The sequence below is a fragment of the Maniola jurtina genome, chromosome 3 (assembly GCF_905333055.1).
Source record: "Maniola jurtina chromosome 3, ilManJurt1.1, whole genome shotgun sequence".
NCBI lineage: Eukaryota > Metazoa > Arthropoda > Insecta > Lepidoptera > Nymphalidae > Maniola > Maniola jurtina.
The window spans coordinates 5,397,306-5,424,213 of NC_060031.1; positions in this window are offsets into that span (position 1 = coordinate 5,397,306).

Here is a 26,908-nt window from a genome sequence, read left to right on the forward strand (position 1 = left end):
ACATAGGTACCTATTTCATGATTAGGTACAGCTTTTACAGCTTCTACTTTCACAGATTTTTACTGCCCATCTGAACTAAACCGATTTTGATGAAAGGTAAGTATAGAATTTGCTTACATCCCAGAGATGGACATAATATGTTACTTTTTATCCCGAAAAATCAAAAAGTTTCTACGGATTTTCAAAGGCCCATCCGTTTTATCGATTTTTATAAAATTTGTCACCAAGGTAGCTTGAATACCGGGGACTGATAATAGGCTACTATTTATCTGGAAAAATAAAAGAGTTTTCACGGGGTTTTTAAAACCTAAACCCTCGTGGATGAAGTCGCGGGCCGAGTTTCTTGCTGGTTCTTCTCGGTAGGAATGGCATTCCGAACCAGTGGTAAGTTACTTTGCATAAGCGCTTGTAAAAGTTTACTTGTATGAAAACATATTTTATTCTATTCATTTAGTCAAAAGTAAATCATCACCTACATGCTTATATATCGTTTAATTCTAAACAGATTCCATGGTAGCTAATCCTTGCCCTGATACACAGCTTAATATACATTCCATTAAACTAATAAATCAAACTGATTTCATTATTTCCCGTCGGTTGCGGCACGACGCATTCGGTAGATTACCTACATGAGATTCCCTATTATTAGTGTTGCGATTGTGGATGCAGTTATCTGTCTTGTATAGGGTTGTTAATAATGATTAAGTAAAAGTGCAAGAAATGGCTCATCCATACTTATATTTTAAATGCGAGAGTGTGTCTGTCTGTCTGACTGCTAGCTTTCACGGCCCAACAGTTTGACCGATTTCGATAAAAGGTACTGAGTTAGCTTACGCCCCGAGGAAGTACCTTTTATCACGGTAAATCAAAGCGTACCCACGGGATTCTTAAGGGCCCATCCGTTTAACCGATTTACATGAAATTTGGTAAAGAGGTAGGCTTGCATCCCGGAAACTGACATAGACAAGTCTTTATCCAGGAAAATCAAAGAGTTCCTACGGTTTTAAACCTAAATCCACGCGGACGAAGTCGCGGGCATCCTCTAGTTGTAAAGAAATGATAGTCAAAGAGCTTTTGGACCAAACATACGGCATCACTTTATTACATTCAGTACATGACTGACAGAAGATTTAAATTTCAACCGTTTGTGTACCACCAATCCGCACTTGGCCAGCGTGGTATACAGAGTGTAACCAGAACGTTAGCATAAGCAATAAGACACAGGTGATAGTACTAATGATTACTGATTTTACAAAAACTACCTACGAAAATAAATAAAAAAATCCTATATTTTTTAAAAGTTCACAATAAACATCTGACTGACGCTAGAGGTCAACGTACGTTTCATAAATAGGTCACTCGAAGTCAATGCCGCGTCGAAGGTGCGGCATTGACCCGAGTTTTTCACAATATACAATGCGGGTTTGAAAAATTCTAAAACACTAAAACTACAAGATAAGGCAAATGGGTATTGGCATTAAACTGTGTGAAGGTAGTACAATAATAACGCTAAGTTTTGGCTAGCGTTCTGGTTATACTTTGTATAGGCTATGGCATCCTTCTCACTCTGAGAGGAGAGTGGAGACCCGTGCTCTGTAGTGAGCCGGTGATAGGTTGCACATGCTGATGATGATGATGTGTACCTTTCAAATACGGTTTAACTTCTTACTAGTCATAATAATAATAACTATTAGCCTCTCAAGAGCACGACTGCTCAATCCCAACGCCATTCGATCTGTAGCAAAAGTTGCGTGATTTCATTCATCTTTATCTTTATCTTTCGCTCGCGCACTACCAAAGTCTAATTACTTAAAAGGAAAGACAATTTAATGATTTTACAGCCACTTTACTGCGGTGATGCTACTTCTAAAGGCTAAACCTCTGAGCAAAGTAGGACACCTGTTCCTGCAGTTTTAAAGTCAGCTATTGAGTTTAATCATAATAAAACAAAGTATACATTTTGTATGTTAAAATGTATGATTTTAAAGAACAGAGAAGTTATTACAATTGGTAAAAAAAACTTATACCCTAAAAACGATAAAATAATAAGTAGAAAAAATTTGGTAGTCAGTGGGGATTGCTAACAAATATGTTTCTTTTTATAAAATCGAATAAAAAATTAAAATTTTATAACTTGTGAATTAAAACCATAACAATAGTTTCTACAACTATTGGATTGTTAAGAGGATCGTCTAGTTGTAAATTTTCATAGAAAAAGCGTTGTTTTTCCCCCTGTAAATGTAGTCCAATTTTCATAATTTAAAAAAGTATTATTTTAAGTATAGAATATACCAGCTATACTCACGTATTTAGTCGATGTAAGCCCAACTAGTTTTTTAGTACTTATATTTTTAGTTTAATATTATTTTTAGTTTTTTAATACTACATAATAATACAAACTTACTAAAAATACTTTGATATTAAAGTTGTTTAATTTAATCACGTGATTTGACAACCCTGGAAGAAACGGCCCGTTGAATTCGCCCTAAATTCATATGATGATCCTTACTCGGCGTGTGCCGTCGACTATGACTTAGGTCTCCTTGTTAATTATAACCGAGACGTGGCAATTTAACTGACCGACTCTGACCATTACCTACTTCCACCCCGCTTACAACTTGGATATTACTACTAACTGCTATAATAATGTTAGGTCACCAACCATTTCCCACAGCTTGAAATATGTCTTTTCCCAGGACCTCTGCATGCCCTCTGCCTTTAATAATATAAGAATTAAGCAGTCAACTTCTTAAGCTTCGTTTGCTGATCCAAACCCGAGCTCGTATTAATCTCATCTCATATCAATCAAACATACGAGTCGATAGATTAGTATTGTATCTGTATAGCTACAATATAAGTTGTGGAGGCACAATATAATGATTGATGCATATATTGAGCATCAATTTTAATAGTTTCCGGAGCCATGGCTATCGTCGTCACTTGATATTTTAATTTTAGTATTATTAAGCTAAATTACAATTTTTACAGCTATCCCAAAACAATGCACAACGTCTTCGTACGTGGCGATGCCATTTAACAGTTTCATTTCAAAATGTCATGTTAAAGTACCCTAACCTAAATTCGCTTGGGGCGAAATTCTTGCCGTAGACAGTCAATCCTCGGATTTCCCACTGTGACACTATTAAGTACCCTTCTGTAACGTACCTGCACTCCAAGACATCAGTATAACTCCGGTAAAGATCGTTTGTTTTATGACCCCGTTCCGAAAACGCTTTACTAAATTACACGTAAAATACAAAGGAGAGAAACGTATACTGTGTTCGAAATCTCTTCTACCTGAAAGCTGAAAAGGTGTTTTTTGTGTACAGATCTGGCTGGGTCGATAAGCTAAGTTATAGCCGGTTATTTATTAGAATTTATAGAACATGTAGCTTTTAAAAAGGAATTTGTAGAGCTAAGAAATATATTGTGATTGAATTTTTATTTATTAAAAATATTTATCGACGGGATGTCATCTAGTACTTACTACATTACGAAATTAGACGTTGACTCATGCAATTGATAATGAAATTAATGTTGGGAAACTAATAATTTCGAACGACTAATTTCGTAATCTAAATTCCACTTAGTGTAGTCATATTACTTTTGCTCGCATTTTTTTTAAAGCCTTAAGCAACATTTTGTTTTCCTGGGACAGTTGTACCATATTCATCTCCGGAGTAAGCAGTCTTTACGTAAAATTTCGTCAATATCGGTTGACCAGTTCATTCATGAAAATATAACAATTGATTTTCAATTGTTATATTCTTTTGTGGTAATCGGAGTAATGACTTTGTACCTGTTCGATGGATACCTAACAACCTATAAATACCTATATAGGTAAACAGAAATTCTAAGAATCTGTGACCTGATCAAGTTTGCTCATCCATATTAAATGACCGACCGACGCTCATGCACGTCAAGTTAAAAATTTACACCTAAGCCTGAGAATATCAGTCCTAAATACGTTGAATTAGCTGGGAGCAATGCTTAATAACCAGTTAAACACAAGTAACAAACAATCAGACTAGCGAGGTGAAGTGTAACCCCCCGGGACCTGTCATAGGTGTCGTTCCTAGTGTAGAATCCACTATAATACAATATTCCCATTTCCCAACTCCGGTGGAATAATTAAACTCGGCTTAAAAGCTTAACTTAATAGTGCTTATATCAGATTCCGTTTACCCCAATATGAACCATATCCTGCAGAATAAATTACCTACTTATACTGCACTTCAGATTATGGTTTGGTTCTCAATATGATATCTATAGAGAAGTATTTTATTTTCCCAATTTTTTTACAACTAACATTTTTTTCCGTAACACAAAACTCGTACGATTCTCAGCTATGAGGAGCAACCCTAGAGCGCTCTTTAGTGCCTTTCACACAAACGTAGTTTGATCCTCATTTGAATATTAACCAAACAAACTCAATAAAATTTTGTTGACACGCTCTAGAAAACAAATATACCTATTGTTTGATTTTTCTTTCAGTGAAAATGTGTAGTTTGAAAAGTTACATATTTAATATTGAAGCTGGTGTAATTTTGAAACTACACATTTTAAAGGAAATCTGACAAATCATAGACACAGTTTTTTGTACTTATCTAAAATTCAATTTCATTGGGTTTGACTGGTTAGTATCAAACTGCGTTTGTATGGAAATAGATTCATTGTGGAAAGTGCCTTACAAATACCTGCCTTAAAAACTCACCAAAATTGAACGTAAACCCAAATTGTATTAAAATAAGTTTCGCCGCAAAACCGTCAAAGCCCGCATTTCAACAGAATCGCGCTCACGATGAAATCAAAATCAAAATGCATGAAACTTGGCCCTAATTCACACGAGCGTTATAAAAGCGTTGCGTTTAAACCCGGCGTTGGCGGGTATTACCGTTGTACGCGTTAAAAAAGCGTTGTCGTGTGAACAGATACTTGGGAATGCATTTGTTCTATTTGAGCGCTTTTTTAACAGACGTTAAAAAGTTCTCGTATGACTGAGGCCTAAGCCTCACGAGTTCTCACGAGTGTTAAAACCTGGCGTAGCGCTGAAAATACAAAGTGCGCGTTAAAAAAGCGTTGACGTGTGAACAGATACTTGGGAATGCGTTTGCTCTATTTGAACGCTTTTTTAACGGACGTTAAAAAGCTCTCGTGCGAATACGGCCTTAATGTATTAATATATTTTTACACCTTTGGCATAATCAAAAACAATGTCCAAGCAGTAGGTACTTAATCAGTACGCCATCGTGATATCTTCAGCATACCTCTCTTCGACGGACGGATGCGATTTGGCATCATCATCACCACCATCATCATTAACTCATTGCAGTCTCACTACTGAGCACGGGTCTCCTCTCAGAATGAGAAGGGTTTGGCCATAGTCCTCAACACTGGCCAAGAGCAGGTTGGTAGATTTCACACACCTTTGAGAACATTATGGAGAACCCTCAGGCGTGCAGGTTTCCTCACGATGTACTCCTTGACCGTTAAAGTAATATTTAATTGTTTAAAAGCCACATAACTCCGGAAAGTTTTATAAGTGCATGTCCGGGATCGAACCTGCGACTCTCACTAGGCTATCAACGCTTATTTTGCCGCCAATTTGGCATAGGCACTTAATCCGGAAGGAGTATGGCAAGGAAGTTGTTCATTAAAGTACCGCAGGTGTAACGTGTTAAAAATAAACTTCGCAAGATTCTCTAAGAGGAATGTCGATTATAATTAGCAAGTTTCCTTGCTCCATGCAAAATAATGTACAGGTGTTGCAATCCTGTTTGCACTTAGCGATTATGCAGAACTTATAAAGCTAAGTGCTGTTATTATTAGACTGTATTAAGTTACTTGAATACTTTCATAGGTAGGTGCGAGAGAATGTTGTAGAGCTTGTGTCTTAGAAACATGGTAGTTACCTTAGTACCATATCTCTGAGACATTGATATTTTTATCCTCACGTTTTTCTAAGTACAAATTAGGTGATTTCATTCTGACTATATTGTACAACACAAACTTATCACACTTTAAATTAAAATAAAAATAAATTACTATTCAAATTATTACTATAATGTAAAACCTCTCGAGATTAAATTTTTTCGTCTTTTCTTCCTTGTAAGAGCCAAAGCCATAATGTATTATTTTAATCGAAAGTTTATACCTATAGGTTTTAAAATAGGAAGTTGTACTTTGAAGCTCAGTATTACGGCCGAACTTTGACCAACTTTCGTGTAAGCATTTTGAAAAATATGATATAGGACGAAGACTTAGCCGCAACTTTAAAGAGGAATCGGTTTCTTGGGAGCCTTGATATATTTCCACGTGCTTTATGGATTTGTGTCGGGAATCGAAGCAACCTCTGCTTATCCTCGTATTTAAGGATATGTAAAATATATTATATTACTAGCTGATGCCCGCTACTGCGACCGCGTGGTTATAGGTCAGCTAGATATCCCATGGGAACTCTTAGTTTAGCCAGGTTAATTTATATGATTAACTGAGAAACACTTGTCATTATACTCGTAGAATTTATAAAGATTCACAACAGTAATTATGATATGTATCTAAAAACCTAAAGCTTGTACTTGCACAAAGGGCAACGGGTACGTATCTAACGTAGATTTAGTTGTAATACAAGGAACTGATTAAATGCTTTCTCACAGCAGAGTACTTGGAAAAGCCGCGCCGATGCTATGGCACGCAGCACTGTAAGTTAGTACTTCATACACTTTCATGTATTACAAATTGTCTACGCGACTTCTTGCCATGGAGTTGTCATGCAGTCGTGCAGGCTACCGTGCTTTGAGTCTGTTCGAGCCTTAATTGGTGATCACGAAAAAAATAAATAGCTAAAATGATAATGAAAGACGACACAAAATGAAACTCAAATCCCTAATATAAGGAAGTTTTCAGAGGAAAGATTTTCAGTGCAATATGGAACAGCTCACCTAAATGTGTACGAGCTCTAAGGATGCACTAGGGGGTGACTTCAATAAATGTTGTAAAACTTTCACAAACTTGTTTAGCTTTATTCTTCGACGTTCGACATGTTTGCTTCTGAGATTTGGATGAACGAATTTTCCGTTGTCGCTTTGTTTAACATTGACATTTAACTTTAGTTTTACAAAAGTAAGGACTAAGAAAAAGAATAGAGAAAAGAAAGATAACAAGAGTTTCATGGACGTACCTGTACTAATCTTCTGTATGTCTAATAGTTGTTTATGTTATAAGTGCGAAATAATGAAAATTACAGTCGAGACGCTTTATTGAAAAAAAAAAACGCGCTGGAGTGCAATTTTCAATGCACTAACAAACAACGTTTTACAAAATATTTGTGAGTAAGAACAAAAAAAAAACTGGATAACCTTTATGGATAGACTATGTTTCATACCTACTATTCTATATCAATGGTTTCATCAGACGACTGATGGTGAGGAATTCTATTCTTGAAATGAATCTTTAATAAGTATGTCATGTGTTTAGTAAGAAATAGTTTTTTTAAATACAGTTGTTTGTAAAATGCACTTTCAATGCTCGTAAACATGGCTTAGTTAAATTAATTTAAGTACAATACGAGTGAATTAGAATTTCCTTCCTACGCGGGAATTTTAAGCTCCTAATTTCACGCGGACAGAGTCACGAGCAAAAGCTTGTTTCATATAAAAATTGTCCAAGAAGTCAAACGAAAATTTGTTTTTAAAATAGCTCAAACATATTTTAAAAGAAAGCAGGCTGCAACTCGCAGAAAAATACGTAACAGATTTTAAAATTAACTTATTACGAACTTTGTCACAGACACGAAGAATTTCAATGGTCGAGCTTCTTCCTTTTTAGCTTGAGTTTGTGAAACAAGCGGCAATGGATGGAATAACAGTAGTGTTGAATTGGGGATTCTGTATCAAAATTGGTGGGGATTTTGGATCACTCTCGCTACGCTCGCTCGCTTCGCTCGCCGTGATCCAAAATCGCCACCAATTTTGATACAGAATTCCCCAATTCTAAACTACTGTCCTCAACAACACATTAAATAAATGGAGTGTAGCTAAATCCAAGCAAAAATTAATCAACTATCCGTATTTTGAACAAACTATTCACATGGTTTAAGAACGAAATATTCATTCTATTTGCACGAGCAAATATGGTGATAAAACTAGATAGGTACTAAGAAACCTTGAATTTTAAAATTACTCTTCAAATGTAATATTTTTACAACATGAAAAACAACTATTTGGCTATAACAACCTACACCAAATATTGTGTTTTCAATACGAGTATAATCAGTAAATTAAATAAAAGAAGCAGGTATATGGAAGTTAAACAAGCATATTTAATCATCTAAAACTTTATTATTCATACACCACTTTTTTAAACAAGTTACATTTTTCAGCGCACAGATGGTCGGATGATAAACACAACTATATATGTCAGAATGTGAATTATACAACTCATACAATGTTAATAAACGAGGACATCCTTTATCTTCTAAATTATGTACGTTAGGATTACTTAATATATCTTTTAACCATAACTGCTTTTCAAGGCCTTTACAATAAATATCATTATTTTTTAAAATATCTATTAGATGGTATTTATAGGTCTCGTAAGGCACGATTCCCTCGCTCCATAATATTTTTCTATTCTTTTCAATCCATTTAACTTGTTTCTTTTCTGTGTCTGTTAGCCATTCATAGGGATATGGCGGTTTTATTAACAAAACTTGAACTCGATCACTATACACTATAGCAATCTCTTTAGGCAGAAAGTAATTTTGATCATTTTTAAAACCTTGAACGTCCACAATAATTTTCATGATAGTTTTCGAACAATGTTACTCAGCGGCCTATACTCCACAAGACGATCGTTTATGATTAAACAGTAAGCGCTGGTATTGCTTGGAATTTCCTGAGACGTTTCTATTTCCAGACGAACATCAACTGGACCAGTTTTTAAATTTTCATTTTGTCTGGAACAATCTATGACAAATAAAGGCGCTATTTCTTTAAATGTATGAAGATCAAGCAGTGGATCAATAGGAAGGTTGTAAAACGACTGACGAAACTTGGTGTACATGTCGTATAATATACTGTATTTATTTTCCTCAAACTTGAGATTTAAAGCATCATACGGATAATAGTGGGAATTCAGGAATAATGTGACATTGGTTAATGTACAATGATCGAATATTGTGCTGTCTCTGTTTTTAACGTTTTTTCTATTAGTTTGCAAACCAAATATAACATATCGAGGTTTTTCTAATTGAGAAGCAGTCTTTAACGCCCATGAATGTTTGGTAGTTTTTGGCAATAATGGATATTCATACAAATCCCAATTTCTAAATGCTATTTGTACGGGATTATCTTTTTCTAATTTCCTTAAAAGTATTAATCTTTGCTGATCTGATACTTTAATATGTGGTACTCGCCATTGGATTCTCTGTATATCAATGTCTACAATATCATCGCTACCCATGACAACACTATTTATGTTAGTACTACCTCTGTTAAGTATGAGTTCATGTTTACAGTTTATTATTATTTTATTGTAGTCTTCAGCAAAACCTAAAATCTTATTTAAGGGTATCAAAGCATTAAAATTTCCATTTTGATTTTTAAATCCGTCTATATTCCAACCCCAAGCAGCAGCCGCTTTACTGTCACCGCTATTCATTGAAATGAAAGATTTTATGGTTGTAGTTATTCCAGCATTTCTAATACGATCGATTTCAACACCATTCATTTCGTATCGGATATCTTGAAAAAGAAATGCAATTGCATTATTACTGAAGTCAACACTTTTCTTTTGAACTTTGCCAGCTTGATCTTTATGAGTCACCGAAACTTTTCCTTCAATGTAAATGGAACTGGCTGATGGTAACACGTAAATATCTTGCTGGTGAATAGGTATCCGAATTTCATCATTTTCATTGAAACTGTTATTGTATGGATTATATGTATGAACCTCATAACTCTCGATAGAGTTATCGAATTCAGGTAATTCGTTGATCTGAAGGAGGCTCATACTTTGAAGCCGAGGGCTTTAAGAAATTGTTTATTACTCTGATGAATTTTTTTATATACTCTAACACGTCTTCTTTGTTTTACACTTTCCTTGGTAATAACTTTCTTAATAGTTGGGTTATACTCTTTATAATAATTACTTTTGTTAAATACGATCATTTTGACTTTTTCAAATGAAGACACAAAACAATAGTTTCGCCCTTAAAATTTATATTATTGCCTTCCAAATCCAAAATTTTTATTGTTATTGATGAAATTATCTTTCTTTTGACCGGAAAATATATCACATTACTTGGAGATTCTATAAATCTATGACCTGGAGGAATGTTTGGCACAAACTCATAAATAATATGTGAAGGAGAACCGTTAGTGTACGAACTCTGTACAAGATCACATTCGATCCTTATGACAGACAGTGGTAGAATGTTAACGGATTCTGTAGATTCATGCCATTTATTTGCTTTTAGTTTTTCGTTAGAAAAACCTAGCATAGGTCCAATACTATTTTCTGAATTAAAGTTTATAGTTTCAGTACAGTACAAAGAGCATGTCATTGTATTGATGTTAGATTTTATTTGTAATTCACAATTTTCAACTCTTTCTTTTAGGTATTCATACAAATCTTGTAAATCGTAAGCACCTGGTTGAATAAGAATTCTTTTTTTCTCTTCTCCATATTCAAACACATTATTATTATAGTCTACATTTGGAATTGAATTAAATGCAGAAAAATATACTAAGCCACACTCATATTCGTCTTCCAAAATAAGAGGAGGGGCGTAAAATGATTCTAGAATAGATTTTTCACCCACGATCGTGAGTGTAATAGACATGATGGTTAAATGAGCTTACATATTTTTGTATCATCTATTTATTTTCAATTTTTATTCCAAAAATTAATAAGAAATTTGATACATAGATGGCCACAGTTATAAGAATTAGATCCTTGATAATTGTCATAATTATAATTAATATTCGCTCCCACATATTTTACAAATTCTTTAGGCGGTTTCAAATTACCATAACTATCAAAGTATTCAATGTAATTATTTATTTTTGCATAGGCTACCCAATGAGTTCCAGGATTTTGAGAGCTATCTAAGTTGATGATACCACACTCTTTTTTAAAAGGATATTTTGGAAGTTCATTTCTCATAAATACACCTCTGAAATAAGGAATATTTTTTGAAATTTTTAGAATATCCAAGTTACTTAGAGCACGATTAGGTAGCCGCCGAATCAGTTTTTTTCCTTTGCTGTGTATATTCCCAAACCATTACCATAGGGCTTTATAAATAATCCTTTTCCGATACACAATGTTTCCATCTTCTCGTTATGTCTCTTTAGTTCTTGAAATTTTTTTTTCATTAAATTAATAGCATTGACTGCTTTCACTATACTAGCAGTACCACCCGCTAAGCTGCCCGCGGCAGACAATCCTGCAAATATGGGGACTAGTGGCAAAACCCCACCTGTCTTTGGTATGGGTATTATACGCGGTACATTAACTGAAGATGTCGCTGCTAATTCCTTAGCAGCAGCAAGAGCTAATTCGATTGCAGCTTTTTTGCATTTAGGTTTCAATTTATGGATATGTTTTTTCGCGCGAGATACAATATCCTTAAAGCTTTTCTTAAAACCAGCACCAGAATTACTTGTTTTCAAATTGTTAGATTTTCTTCTCAAAGTCATTTTACGCTTGGATGGTTGTTTCTCCATTTTTAATAAAAGAGAACTCTGCTCAGTATCGTAGATAATAAGAGACTGAAAGTTGTTAACATAAAATGTGTTTATAAAAGATTTAGTTTATCTATCCAACTGTTTTCACTAGGCGGCAGACCTAACCATTTGACATATAATTTATTTCCTTTTGTTTTTAAAACCTTTTCAATAAGATATATATCAGGATGTTTTGTTTTTTGTAATTCTTCAGTATAGAATGATCCTAAAATAGGTCGCTGTCTTGCATCTTTTAGAAGGTAAGTAATTGGATGAGTGTTTTGAACTTGAGCTATATTAAAAATTTCAGTTGACCAGTTGGGAGTATATCCTTTGTCAAAAGTTCCTTTGTATTTGCTTATTCTTACATAATCTCCAATTTTGAATTTTGAACGTTTCTGCGATGGTGCTGATAATTGTAGTAGTCTGTATCTTTTTAGTATATTTTGTTTATTCTTTTCATTAACTTTATCTGGAGCTGTACCAATTGTTCTGTGAAATGTGGAGTTATATTTTTTCATGATGTGCTCGAGGGTTCCATCATTCCATTTGTAATTCCCTTGCAAGCTAAATTGCTTGTACATTTTAGTTTTCAACGTTCTTATAAATCTTTCTACTATTGACGCCTTTTTAGTGGAATAAGTGGAATAATGATTTATACCGTATTTTTGTAATAATTTTTTGAAACAACTATTATAAAATTCTGTTCCTAAATCAGTTTGTAGATTTTTGGGAACACGACCTTTTTCTAGTAACTTACTAAATGCTTCAGTCACAGTTTCTTTATTTTTAAGTTTAAGCGGATATGCCCATGCATACTTTGAAAAAGCATCGATGACTGTTAAAATATATTTATATTGTGAATTATCTTTTGAGAATGATTGCATATCAACTAAATCGGCCTGCCATACATCATCAATGTCTTTAAGTATAACATGTCTTCGAGGAAAATTTTTCCTAACATTTTTATGTATTTCATTTACTACACTATCTTTGCTCATTTTTTGAATTTACGACTTACACCTTCTATATTCCTTTTTAGACTATTTATTTCTGATTTTAACTGCAACAATGTTTCCTCTACTGTTTTTAATCGTATATAGAGCCCATCTAAGAATTTGTCAACATATAGTTTAGTAGCACAGTCGTTTGGGTCAATGGGTGTACCAACATGTTTGATGATTTTATGTTGAGCATCAAAGATATTTTCTAAGGCAGAGCTATCCATTTTCAGTTTCTTGTGTACATGATGACCAAACTTGTTGACATTCATGTTCAACAGTGTTTATAGAACTAAGCAAAAATGTAACCAGGTTTTATTTTTATATACTTATTTTATTATACCAGCTTCTTTAAGTTCTTCAATTATTGATATAATCTCATTGTCATGACTAGTGTTGCCAGCATCTTTTGAAGCAATTAAAATTTTCAATCTATCTACTAACTCATTCGGATCATCCCAGTATATGAAATCTGTATTTTTTTTCAAAGTTTTAAGAGTTGGCATAAAACCACCTTGTTTTTTTTCTTTTAATTCACTATCAGTAAAGAGAGGTTTCACAATTTTAGTATATTTTGTCCCTTTATCGCCTTTAATCTGATTCGTAGGGTTATAATCTCTCCTATGTGCACTAGTATTGCATAAAATATCTTTATATACTAATTTATCTTGATCAGATACAATCTTTACATCTGGTTTACTCTGAAATAATAATTCTGCCAAACCTGGGGTTACTTCATAGGATCTATTTCCTATTTTAGCCATCATATTTTTGCTATGAGCATCACCATCTGAAAATGTTACTTTTGTATTTCCAATCATTAAATTACTATTTTCATTACGTACACCAAAAGGTACATTCAAATTATAGATTTCATTGCTTTTTTCAGGCGTTGGAGATGGAGTATAGAATTCTTCGATTTCTTCAAAATTTTGGGTAGAAGTTATTGGTTTTGGTGTTACATAATTTTTATCATCATTTTCTATGTTTTTAATTTTATCAGAAGTTGAAGGTGAACATGTATCTGGTAAATCATGGTGACTATTGTTTTTATTTTCTTTTTTTTGCAATACTATGGATTCTAATGGATCCGTTATGGATTTAAAAAGTTTGCGCCTTTTTAGTTCTAAATCATCTTCTTCTTCACGCATTTGTTTTGCTTTCTTTTTGATGGTTTCAATTGATTTAATTAATTGTTTCTTTACAACGGCTTCCATTTTTAAATTAAATATGGGTAGGTATTCTTACCAGTGCTCTCATTTGACTGACTAAATTTGTGTCTCGTATGTGGTATATAATTGTAAAATTGTTAGTCGAATTTCACGAATATGTCAAATGTTTTTCTGTACCGACCGTTATTTAGTTCGCAATCTTTGTTGATTGATAAAAACATAAACGGATCTTTCCAAATACTTGCACACAATTGTTTAAAGACATGCCAGCTCATATCAGAATTAACATGTTCCTTATATATATGTTTTAAGTTTATATCATCTTGCTTGAAAATAATTAAAAAGTTAACATTGTCACGTATTAATTGCTTAGGAATTTTTGAATATGTTTGGGTCAAGTAAAAGCAATCAATTTGTTTGTGTCTGCCCATCGAAAAATAATTTCGAATATTAACTTGATTTTCACAAGTCACGTCGTCAAAAATGAAAATAGAATTTCTTAAGGCTTCAGTTGGCGAAATAACTTCTTCACTATTTTTGAACATAATAAATTTAACATCTGGAGTATTTTGAAAAACTTTTTGTAGGAAACAATATTTAGATTGAAAAGTGGACTTTGAGTAAATATAAACATTTTGGAATTTAAGTCCATTTTCGTGCAATAATAAGTTTATCATAATATTTGTTTTCCCACAGTTGGAGGGTCCGCAAATTATGCATCGAATTGTGTTTGGTAGAAGTTTACTATGTCGGCTAAAGCATGGTGGTGGTGTTTCAACATCTATATAATTTATTTTTAATGATTCAGCCTGTTTTATCAACTTCATATTACTGATTGATGATAATTTTAAAAATGCAACTTATTAAATAACTTCATATTATTGCTAGTTGATTTAAATTTTAAGGTATTGCTTGTAGGTATCACATTCGTGTTTCACTTCGCACTTGTCTAGCGCACTATTATTTGTCGATGATTATATTAAAATGTAGGTATACATTTTAATTTAAACCTTGTGATAATAGTATGAAATTGAAATTCGTAAGAACTTAATATTAAACAGGTTCTAACATGTCGCTAGAGATTGCATAATGCGGACGAATGTCATACAAGTATATACAATTGTTTTGAAAACTTGACTCCATAGATTTGTTACTAAACAATTTTCATTCCCAGATCTTCTCACGCAAGGAACTCACTCGCTTCTGGTTAGTGAAAAAAATTACTTATATAATATTTTGACTGTATTCTTTTCTATTTTAGAATTTGTTTATTGATATTTTTATAAATGTTGTTTTATTGTTATATTTATAAAATTTTGTATTTTGTTACAGCATCATGTCGGACTTTTATTTCACGGATGACGAAAGAAACACAAGTATGAATAATCCATTTTATGGAGCTCAAGACTTGGATGCTATTTTAGAAAGAGAAGAAGAGAATAGATTGAAAGCTTTACGTGAGCAAAAAAATAATGAAACACTTGAAAATAACACCAGTTTGAAAACCATAAAAAAGAAAAATAAATTGTCTTTAAAAAAGAAGCTTCCAAAAATAGATCATGTGATTTCACCAGCTCCAGATTCATCTTTTGTTATACGGAAAAATAAAGCAAAGGGAAGCCACATTATAAAAATTGAAATACTTGAAATTGATAGTAAAGAACAGGAGAACAGTGCAAAGACTAATTTGAGTGTACAGTACATAGTGAGTGATAATTATGACAATATGATGGATGCTACAGAAGATTTAATTAATAGGATTATACAAAAGCTAAGTGTGCCTGAATAGTTAAATTTAATATTATTTTATTGTTATTTTGCGATTGTAAAAATAAAAAGCATAAATGAGTTCTAATTAAAGTATAAAGTATATTTTATATTTTCATATCATGCAAGTAAGTTGTAGTCCGAATATTTTCCATTAAGTAGTAAGTTTTTATAATACGTTAATCTTATGTTAAGTACTAAGTTTATGAAGTAATGTAAATAATTGGTTGAATTAATAAAGGGAATATAAAATATGTTGTGATTTTATTTGAAATAAAACACTGTGGTAAACTTAATCAAATTTATTAAATGCTAAATTACCATTAAAACTAATATTAAAATTAGACACATAAAAATTTGTAAAATACATAGGTACTTAGCATAATATTTTTACTAAAGAATCGTGCTGTAATGCCCCCAAGGCAAAGTTTTAAAATCATTTTCCATTATTTGCCTTTTATTATCATCACTATTTAATACTAATTTATTAATTTTCTGAGTAAAAACCTGATGATTTTTTGATCGTATGACAAACATATCATCTCTTATATTTTCATTGCAAAATAAGGCTTTCTTATATTTCTCAAAGTTTAATTTTTTTGTCACAGGCTTCGTGATACCCTTTGCTTTACTGATAGTTTTTTTCTCAGAAAGTAAACAATATAATTTTGCGCGTAAACCAACAAATTTAGAAATGATTTCTCCTCCCATTTCGTCTTTAAAATATCCAGGTATTTTCATATTAGCTTTCGGCATATTAAAAATATTATCATCTTCAAAATTGCTAGTATCAAAATAATGAATGTTATCTTTCATATCTTCATAAAAATCATCAGTTTTTACAAGATATAGTAAACTATCAGTATCCGTATAACATAACTGAACATTATTTCCATAGATTCTTTTTATGACCGAATAATGAAAATGATACAAATGCGTTTTCGACAGTTCAAGAATCGTGAATCCAATATATATTGGTCGATCTAAGACAATTTTTGTTTTTTTCAATTGAATAGCTACTAAGTTTTCAGAAAAAATTGATAAACTGTGAAAATGTGGTGCACTAATATATTTTTCCGCTCCATTCAATTTATTAGTATTATTTGTAGTATCTCTCCAAACGTTTACTAGTTTTACGTCAACCTGCTTCCTTTTGTTTTCTATCGTTTTTCCAAAAATAGAATTATTCTGCTTTTTAAAAAAGTCTTTCTCAAAATCAGACTTGGCATTTTGTCTGAGACTTGTGTTTAAAAAAATATAAGGCTCTAAAAAGTTGTCCTGATAAAAAGATAGCACTCTGTATATTTTTAAAAGCAATAAACCATTCTTTAAGCATTCTTGCAAGTGCATATAATGAATAACAAAACGATGTTTATTATATAAATTTGCCACCAATTTTTTGCTTTGATTTTGAGCAGGAGAATATTTTTCCGCAGCAAATGGTAGGTCTGAATGAGCATCATGAATATTATCCGGATAACATAAATCTACCTCGAGAATATATCCACACTGACTTTTTTTAGAAATGTTCCTTACATCAAAATTTTTAATTTCATTTTCATTTAAAAATTTAAAGTCACGCATTGGCATTTTTTGCATCATAGCAAAACCGTAAAGGTTGACACAGTCTAAATAAATTAAGTACGTACTTGACTCATTTTTATTGTAGGATGGTAAATATTTATTGTTTGCTTCAGCATATCTCAATGAACACTGGGCTAAACCACCTCGAATACCTTTTTCTAACATCTGATACATATCCACATCAGAAATCAAATCAAGCTCAACTTTAGTATATAACAACATTGCGTCCCAACTTAAAGATGGAGATGATACATAATAGCAGGGGTCTAAATTATAATAGTCTAAACTCATATTTCTGAACTTTTCAAAAACGTCGCATAGTAATAAGACATCGCATTGTAAGTATAAATCTGTATACTCTCCTAAGTTTTTTATACCAAAAGTTTTCCATATTTTTAAAGCGTGTTCGTAATCCTCAATGGAAATATTTTCACCTGTGAGTTTATTAAAAAAAATCGAATGTTTTGGTAACTTTGTTTCATTATATTTCTCCCATGCATCCATATAATCATAACAATAGACACCCTTTTTACAGGCCAAATTTAATAAGTGTTCATCCTTAATAAATACACGCATATGCTGAAAATCATTCGGATGAAGACTCTTTGCCAGTTTATCCAAACCCGAACTCAAAAAATTAAATGAATCGATAAACTTCAGTTGAGCAGCATTTGTTTTATCAATAGGTAAAAATTTTGTGAATGATATATATTTTTCTTTAGATTTTGGTATCAAGCTCGTTTTTCCGGTAATTTCTGATAATTCTTTAATAAATAAGTGGCAATCATAACCACTCAAGTTATGAAAAATGATCGGTATAAACGTACATTTTTTTGCATTTATGTTACAAGTGTTGTGAGCAGGGCCTCGGTATTTACCTGTAAAATGGTCATGATCCTTTACTATTATATCATATTTTTTAAACATTGTTTTACAGATGCAGCAAATTTTTGCTTCATTATATGAAGTCAACTCTTCGGTAGTAAGAGGAAACATTGGATTATTTGTATTTAAAATACCGTGCAATCTTTTTACATCTCGCGTAATGCTTTCAACAAATTTTTTACCACAGTTTGGTCCGCGATAGCTTACAAAGTCATTAAGCTCAGGTTTAGAATGGCAACATATGTAATAAGCGAAACAAGATGGTTCATGTGTTTGTATATCTTCAGTATAAAGAGATTTATTTTCGTTTGAATATTTACAAAGCAAGCTCTCAAAATCGCCATATATCACGATAGGAATTCTTTGAGTTCTCTCATAGTTTGAAAAATGCAACTTACTACCATCTTCTGGAAGTACAGTTTGTCTTTTAGCACAATCGTGATTGTGTAGTTTTTGTTCATTTGCGAAATATAAAAAACATTCATCACATAAAAATATTTTAGACTTGTGTTTTGTTAATTGCCTTCGCACAAGTCGGCCAAAGTCTTTAATCAAACAGTAATGGGCTTTGTCATTTTTAGTAATATATAATAAATTAACATGGGTAAGTTTTCGAGCTAAAGTCACATACAAAGGACCTGTAACTGTATTATTGGCTTCTAACCCATAAACATTTACACTAATAGTTGGATTGTTCTTCTCAAAGGTTTTAATATCTTCAATTCCCGGAGGAAATGTCATATTTCTTATGTCAAAAAGCAATGAATAATGAGGATATGATGAAACTCTATTGGAATTAAGTTTTGTAGGATACATTTTAGCAGCAATGCACCATAAAAAGCAACAATCATCGAAATTATGAATATTTAGACATGATTTTGTATTTCTTATATGTGATGGTAATGCCAAATATGATCCACCTTTCAGAGGATTATATTTATTAATATTTATCTCCAAATGACTGATAGAATCAATTGTCCAACCAGATTCTGACTGTTCGAATTCTGCGCATTTGCAAGTTAACTTTTGAGCACATTGTAATAAAAAATTATCAATATCAGTACTTTGGACTATAATACCATATTTAGTACTGAAAGATTTAATAGACTTTTCAAAATTTTTTGGTAAAATATACGAAACAAATAACTCAAAATTTACTTTAATGGCAGTGTGTTTCTTTAGAGATATATTTATGATCTCGCGTGTGGTTTTAAATATTTGTGAAAAAAAACTCTCTGGAACTAAAGTTGTAGAGGTCGGATTTACTTTGTAACTGACTATTCTGTTTCTAAAAGCCGTTTTTATAATTTGCACATTCTCATATCTAGATTGAAATAAACTATTAGATTTATGAGTATTTGTTCTGTTATGTGACGATATAGATGTTTTAACATAAAGGTTACACTCTTTGCAGAAAAACATTTTCAATTTCATAGAATTGCTTATCTTGTTTATCTATTTAGTATCTAGTTTCTCAGTTCTGGTTTTAATATTCTGCGTATAAAAAATCGGTAAGGAAATACAGCTAAATAATAAATCAAGCTATTGGCTAATAAACAGTAAACAGTTATTAATAGAATGGAAGTAATGCGATGTTTCGATATCAACATTCAAACATGTCAAGTATCTAGTTTGTATGGTTCTAGTTTCTCAGTTCTAGATTTTAAATTTTGGATAGTTATGAGATGACTGTATTAAAATAAAGTAATCTAGTTATTTTCAGACAATGTGCAGACTTAGTAAGAGTATAAGGGCTGTAAGTATCACGTTATTAATATCCCAACTTCAAATCTTTCGGTATGAACATTTAGACATTTTTATTTAATTTTATATGGTTCTAGTTTCATATGGTTCTAGTTTTTATGTTTCTAGTTTCATATGGTCTAGGCTTTGTATGGTCTAGGTTTTGTATGGTCTAGGCTTTGTATGATCTAGGCTTTGTATGGTCTAGGCTTTGTATGGTTTAGGCTTTGTAATTTCTGTAAAAAAAACACGTTAATTTAATTTTATATGGTTCTAGTTTCATATGGTTCTAGTTTTTATATTTCTAGTTTCATATGGTCTAGGCTTTGTATGGTCTAGGTTTTGTATGGTCTAGGCTTTGTATGATCTAGGCTTTGTATGGTCTAGGCTTTGTATGGTTTAGGCTTTGTAATTTCTGTAAAAAAACACGTTAAAAAATATTTACAGGCACAAACATAAAGATAGTAATTTAATTGTCATACTTATTATATACAATATGTTGCAGATGAAATATTTTTTGAATTTATTTATGAAAATAATTTCTAAGATTTACAAAATTTAATTTACAAAATTTATCTTAGAAATTATTTTCATTTGCAGGGTATAAAATGGGCTGAATATTTTTTAGTTCAGCCTTACTATCATCAATTAATTTGGTGAGGGACTTCCATACCACCGAATTTAAATCAGTTGCAAGTTTTAGTGTGCAGATGGCATGCTTCCAACGCTCATTGTTCGCGAGTTTCTCCACTTCTTCAGAGTTGTAGACGCGCAGCTCGAAGTAGTAGCTGCCTTTCTTCGATGGGTCTGATTGGGATGTATACCCCGACGCAACGCGCCGACTGAGAAAACTTCTCAATTTCGCAGCGCGCACTGGCTTGCTAGTAGATTCATCCTGAAATTGAAAAATATTCAATTTAGTATCATCTGCGATAATTTCAACTCTCTACCTATTATGGTTCATGAGATAAAGCCCGCTGACAGACAGACGTCCGGGCGGACAGCGGTAGCTTAGTAATAGGATCCCACTGGTACCCTTCGGATATGATCCCTAACAAAATAATAACTTTAACAAACTATATTCATAAATTTATATACAGACCAATTGCCTAACAACATTCTTATTGGGAAGTCTTTTAAAAGCTTTAATCCAATAAAATATAAATAAGACAACTCACCTCAGATTCGGTAATAAACCTCCTCCGCTTAACAGATGGACTCGTAGGTGTATTTGGAGACGTTTCGGGTTCAGATTCCGATCCGCTCGATTCGAACGGATTCTTCGGAGCAGAAGAAGTCACCTCCTTTTTCTTGATCGTCTTCTTCCGCTTCACCTCACGTTTCTTCTTAAGAGACTTCGATGTTGATGGGGGCTGCACCAAAGCGATGGGGTCTTCGTCTTCGTCAAATGGATTGATGAAAGATGAAGAGGCCCTGAAAAACAATTTAAGTAACTATCAACATGAAAACTCCAAATAAAAATTCAATAGGTACCTAGTTGCTTAATTCAAAAATAAACATATAAAATAAAAATACTTACATACTTTATTTCGACTGTTGTTGTCGTCGTATCCAAAACTCGGAAAGAAAGGAATGGTGACGCTTAGGATCGACCTATTTATACGCTCGAATTCTAAAACCTCTTTCATAATAAACGAAATGGATTGAAATAAATTAGATTTAAACATTTGCGCATGTAACTTTAAACACTAAATCATCACAACATAAAACTTATATTTGCGAAAGTAATCAGACTAGATTTATACATTCGTATGAACACTGTCTTACGTATAAATTATTGCCGCATCAGCTATAGGTGTTCGATTTTGAAGCATGGAAGACGCTGTTGTTTATAGTTACGCAGTGAATTGAGATCTAACCGTAAAAGGAATGGTATGCGTCGGACTCGCGATAGTTAAAATGTTAAAAGGTTATACATTTTACTACTTTCCATAGGTAGGTATAAAATTTGTGAAAGGTCTAATAATATTTGCTCCTATTTGATGCTTCAATCTTCTTCCTTGCGAATTTGATTTAAAACTTGAGTGGAAATCCTTTAATTTTCGACGTCAAAAAATATCCTGGATCCGTCTCCAAGATGTGAATTGTCTGTGTATCAAATTTCGGCAAGATTCAGCCGTTAGTCTTTAGTTTAGACAGACGCCTTTTTGCATCACTAATCATACTTATTATAAATGCTAAAGTGTGTCTGTTTGTTTGTTTATTGGTTCGTCCTTCAATCACGTCGCAACGGAGCAACGAATCGACATGATTTTTCGTGGGTATAGTAAAAGAACTGGAGAGATATAGACAACTTTTTATCTCGGAAAATCATAGAGTTCCCGCAGGATTTAAAAACCTAAATCCATGCAGATGAAGTCGTGGGGGCATCAGTGAATTTATTATATTAGTACGCATTGTACGTATTTTTTTCGTCCATTAATCTCTATTTATCAAAGTATTTATAACAATCGAAATATATTTAAATAGCGGGAAATGTGTCTAAATTCATCATTAAAGAATTAATTTTCGATAAATAATAATGTATGATAAGCTTGCACACCTTACTAGAAATCTGCTATAATATATTTTTACTAATAAATCTTTATCCAAAATTCATTGTTTGTAGATCAGAATGGAGTTAATATATCCTAAATATCCTCGCTATGCAACTCAAATCGCAAGATTGCGAAGTTTTGATACCTGGCCTCAAGATTTAAATCAAAAACCTCAAGAAATGGCTGATGCTGGTTTTTTTTATACAGGAGATAGTGATCGCGTGATTTGTTACTTTTGTGATGGCAGGCTCAAAGACTGGGGCATCGAAGATCATCCATGGTCGGAGCACGCACGCTGGTTTCCGTCCTGTCCCTATGTTTTACTTGTGAAGGGTGAAACATACCTACAAAGTGATAGCAAAGATGTTTGTGGTGCATCAAAAGTATCTGAACAATTTGTAAATAACAATATAATAAGTTCTTTTGCAGACAGAAACATATTATGTGTTGAAAATATTAAAGAAACACTTTGCTGCAAAATTTGTCTTGTAGAAGAAGTAGCTGCGTGTTATATACCATGTGGTCATGCTATAACGTGTACTAAATGTGCTTTATCGTTGGATAAAATGTTATGTCCGATATGTGGAAAAGCAATCGTTAATGTAATACGAATATATTTCTGATGAGCTATAAACATTTAAAGAGTCTACCTTTATCCAACCTATTATAAGTATGCGCAAGCCTCGAATCAATCGATCGAAATTCATACTAATGAATACAGCAATGCCGGATCAAGCAGAAACACGATCAATATACAAAAATAATTTGAGCGCAACAAATCAAATGGTTAACTATGCGAGAGCAAACTTTTAGACGTAAAATTATCATGCATATGGGCTCGTTCGCATTTCTTATGAATGCCGCAGTCTCGTCGAACTCATCGTATTATATCATCCACTGTGCGGTGCGGGCGTATGATATAGGATCCGCAATAACTAGTCATTGAGGATTTTGTCTCACTGTTGATAGTGATTAATTGTTGCTTGGATTTAGGAATACTCCATTTATTTAATGTGTTGTTGTGGACAGTAGCCTACATTGGGGATCCTGTATCAAAATTCATGGGGATTTTGTATCACGGTGAGCGTAGCGAACGAGCGTTAGCGAGAGTGATCCAAAATCCCCATGGATTTTGATACAGGATCCCCAATTCAACACTACTAATAACTTAATCTCAATGACGGAGTTTTATAAAGAATATGCCTAAAAACCTGGACGGGTAACGCCTGTTTTTAAAGTACAGGAGTCACCGTATTTTTAAGTGGTCTCCGTAAACTAATATTATAAAGGTGAATAAATTACGAATTTTGTGAATTTGTGTTAGTTTGAGATAAACTCTTGTTCTACTGAACCGTTTAAAAAAAATCTTCCAATGGTAGTTGAGTGTACTTACTTTTGTAATGGTTGAAAGCTATATTTTTGAAAATAGGCGCAAATTAAGATTAATAAGAAAGCATAGGTTGGAGAGTGGTGGACACAATTAATGCGAACAGTAACCCTTATTGTAAAGGTCGGATAAAGCCTTTGCCCTTTGTTCAGAGTTCGAGTTGATGCTGTACGAATTTTCAGAATTTGGTTTGTATACTACTGAGTACTTCTAATACTATAGGCACTAAATCATCGTAACATAAATATCATGCCAGAGAAAGCGATGCTTGGTATGGAAAAAGTAAAATATCGAAACCTATGAAAATATGAAAGTTCCGCGAACGAAATCGCAGGCATTAGGTAGTCGTACCTATCTGCATAAAGAAAGTATATCACGAATCTAGAAAGAGTGAATAACTTCGATACCTCTGTTTATTTATTTATACCTACCCTTTATTTCGAACATCACACTGGTCCTAAAGAAGCAAGCGTGTTATTCTAACTTCTAAATAATTACAAAAGCAACAGAAAAAGATTGCGCTTTTACACGTCTTGTGTATTTTCTTACATGAATTATTTTCTGCTCATTACTCGCAAAATCTGGGGTTTAATTTAAAGAACCTTAAAAATCTATAGCGTTTCGTACTGAGAAAGGAAAATGTGTCACCATTTTCTTTTCTATTTTTGCAAAAGAAGCAAGAATTTCGCTCGAGGTAACTTGAAGGTGCTAGAGACTGGAGTGGCCGTGGCGCGCAAACTATGTGTTGTCGTCGTGTCTGTTTATTCACGCTATTTTAAAAACATATAAATGGAACACACAAATGTGGGTGTGCGTTTATTTTAAGGAAAGCGTGCGGGGTTTTATGTTGATTACCCGAGATACGAGAATGTGGGCACCATTGCGGTTTGTCACAGTAGGTATGGAAAGATTTCTATTAGACGTTGTTGCTATGACCCGGATGAATATTGGTCAAAAAGTATCTATTTACAGGACTATGGCAAAGCCAAAAGAAAGGGTTATTATTTTAGGGGTCTATGTATGTTCCGCTTTAGCACCAAAACTACTGAGCCGATTTTGATAAATGAGGTGTCAATGTTTCTCATGCCAATCAAACTCATTATTATGGGATCATCACTCGTGGGAGTCAAATAAAAGAGGAGTAAATTCTGAGTTCAAAACATAAATATTAAAAAATACAATTTTGAAAAATACCAAACGACAGAAAAACAATTTTTTAATACAGTTGCTCAAAAAGTGGCGTATTGCAGGGATGTATAGCGTTCGGGATGTGGGCTATTACATACCCGTGCTTTTACTTTACCTTTCCCGCACTCGTGCTTTTTCTTTCCCAATTGTCAAAATATTAAAAAGAAAAACCAACCATGAAGTTTTTACTAAAAAAATTCATAGAAGTTTTTATGATTCATGCAAATACGTATTTCTAATAAGAAGCTACTAATTTGTTTCAATATCAGATTTAATGATTTGATTGAATGAGTTTGGTTAGGTTTCATTTCATTTCATCTCATTAAATTTCATTTTCATTTCATATCAATAAAAAACTTCTACTGAAGACTTGGCTGTATGGGCATAGTTCCCTTTGCCTACCAGAATGGGTGAAGAAAAAAAAAACTCTGCTTATATTCTACGGTTGGCGCCATTTTTTAGAAATTTTCTTTGTGAGTTTAGTTGTTTGTTGCCTAAAATGAGTAATTTCGACCCTAGTTTTTTATATCTATTAACAATAAAGTTGTTTTAAATTAAATTAAATTAAGTTAGTTGAGTTTATTGTGTTTTTATTATTTTATTAAATTGCTTCATTTTTTCGCAACTGTATTAAAAATAGTCGTTCAGTACACGTGCGGAACCGTCATTGCAACTCGTTCCGACTGTCAACCCTCGCCTTCAGCTACGCCTCGGCTCGGGTAGACATTTGTCGGAACTCTTTGCAATGACAGCCTTTCCGCACTTGTAATGAAATATACTATTACTATATTTCAGTGTTTATGAATACTACTAGTGCAGCTCTCCTCGTCCGTGTTTTTATGGTTTCGCACCTCAAAAGGAAAAAAGAACCCTTATAGGATTACTTCGTTGTTTGTCTGTCTGTTCGTGAAATGAAAAAAAAAATGAAAATGTGTTCCCGAAAAAATTAATATATAAGTAGCTGTTGGCTCTCGCTGTTGTCATTCACTTGCAGTATCGTAAAAAATATTAAAATATTTTATATGATGGTACGGAACCATTCGTGTGCGAGTCCGACTCGCACTTGACCGGTTTTTAAGAGTAGTAGTCGGGTTTTAGTACTGTTTAACTTTATCTTGTTGGTCTAACAATAGGTTTTTATACAAGTTGTAATAGAAATTGTCATGCCCCGTTCCAGTCCGACGGGGATAATGAGGTAATTTGGGTAATGCCAGGGTCCAATCAGTGTAAGGTCGGCCTGAAAACGTGCTATCACAAAGAGTATCATGCGAGAGAGGTAGAGGGCGCTGCGAGGTCACGTCGGCCGCAAAGAGCCCTTCGCTTTGTTCAACTGCCAACAATGCCTACTCGAGCACCACTACGGTGTACTTGTATCGGATGCAAGCGATGTTTCAGCCACGGATTAGGGTCCGTAGTAATTATACGATATTTATGCCCACTCCAAGTAACAACTGTGTGACATTAAGCGATGCTTAGAATATAGCTATGATATAATTAAGACATTTCGAAAATGAGTCAATTTGCCCCTATTGTTATTAATGTAGGTTGTAGTACACACATCTACATCGATGACTAATATGCCTGGTTTTGACTCTGTCTTACAACTGAGCAAAGTCAAAACTTTAAAGATCTCTCAGCCTTCTACGACGTAGGGGGTCTACGACGTAGATATGATATCAGTCTCTACAATGTAGATTGTGAAAAAGTGAAAACCTACATAGGTATATAAATTAGTGCCTAAACTTTCAGCTTGATAATTATACGTTGATAATATGTCAGTTTCATAGATAAGGGAATCTGCTGTGGTCAGTTTCACCTTTTCCTTTTCGTAGTAGCGGCAGACTCTTATTATGTCCGGCTTAAACCACATAAATATAATACATGCCCATCTCGA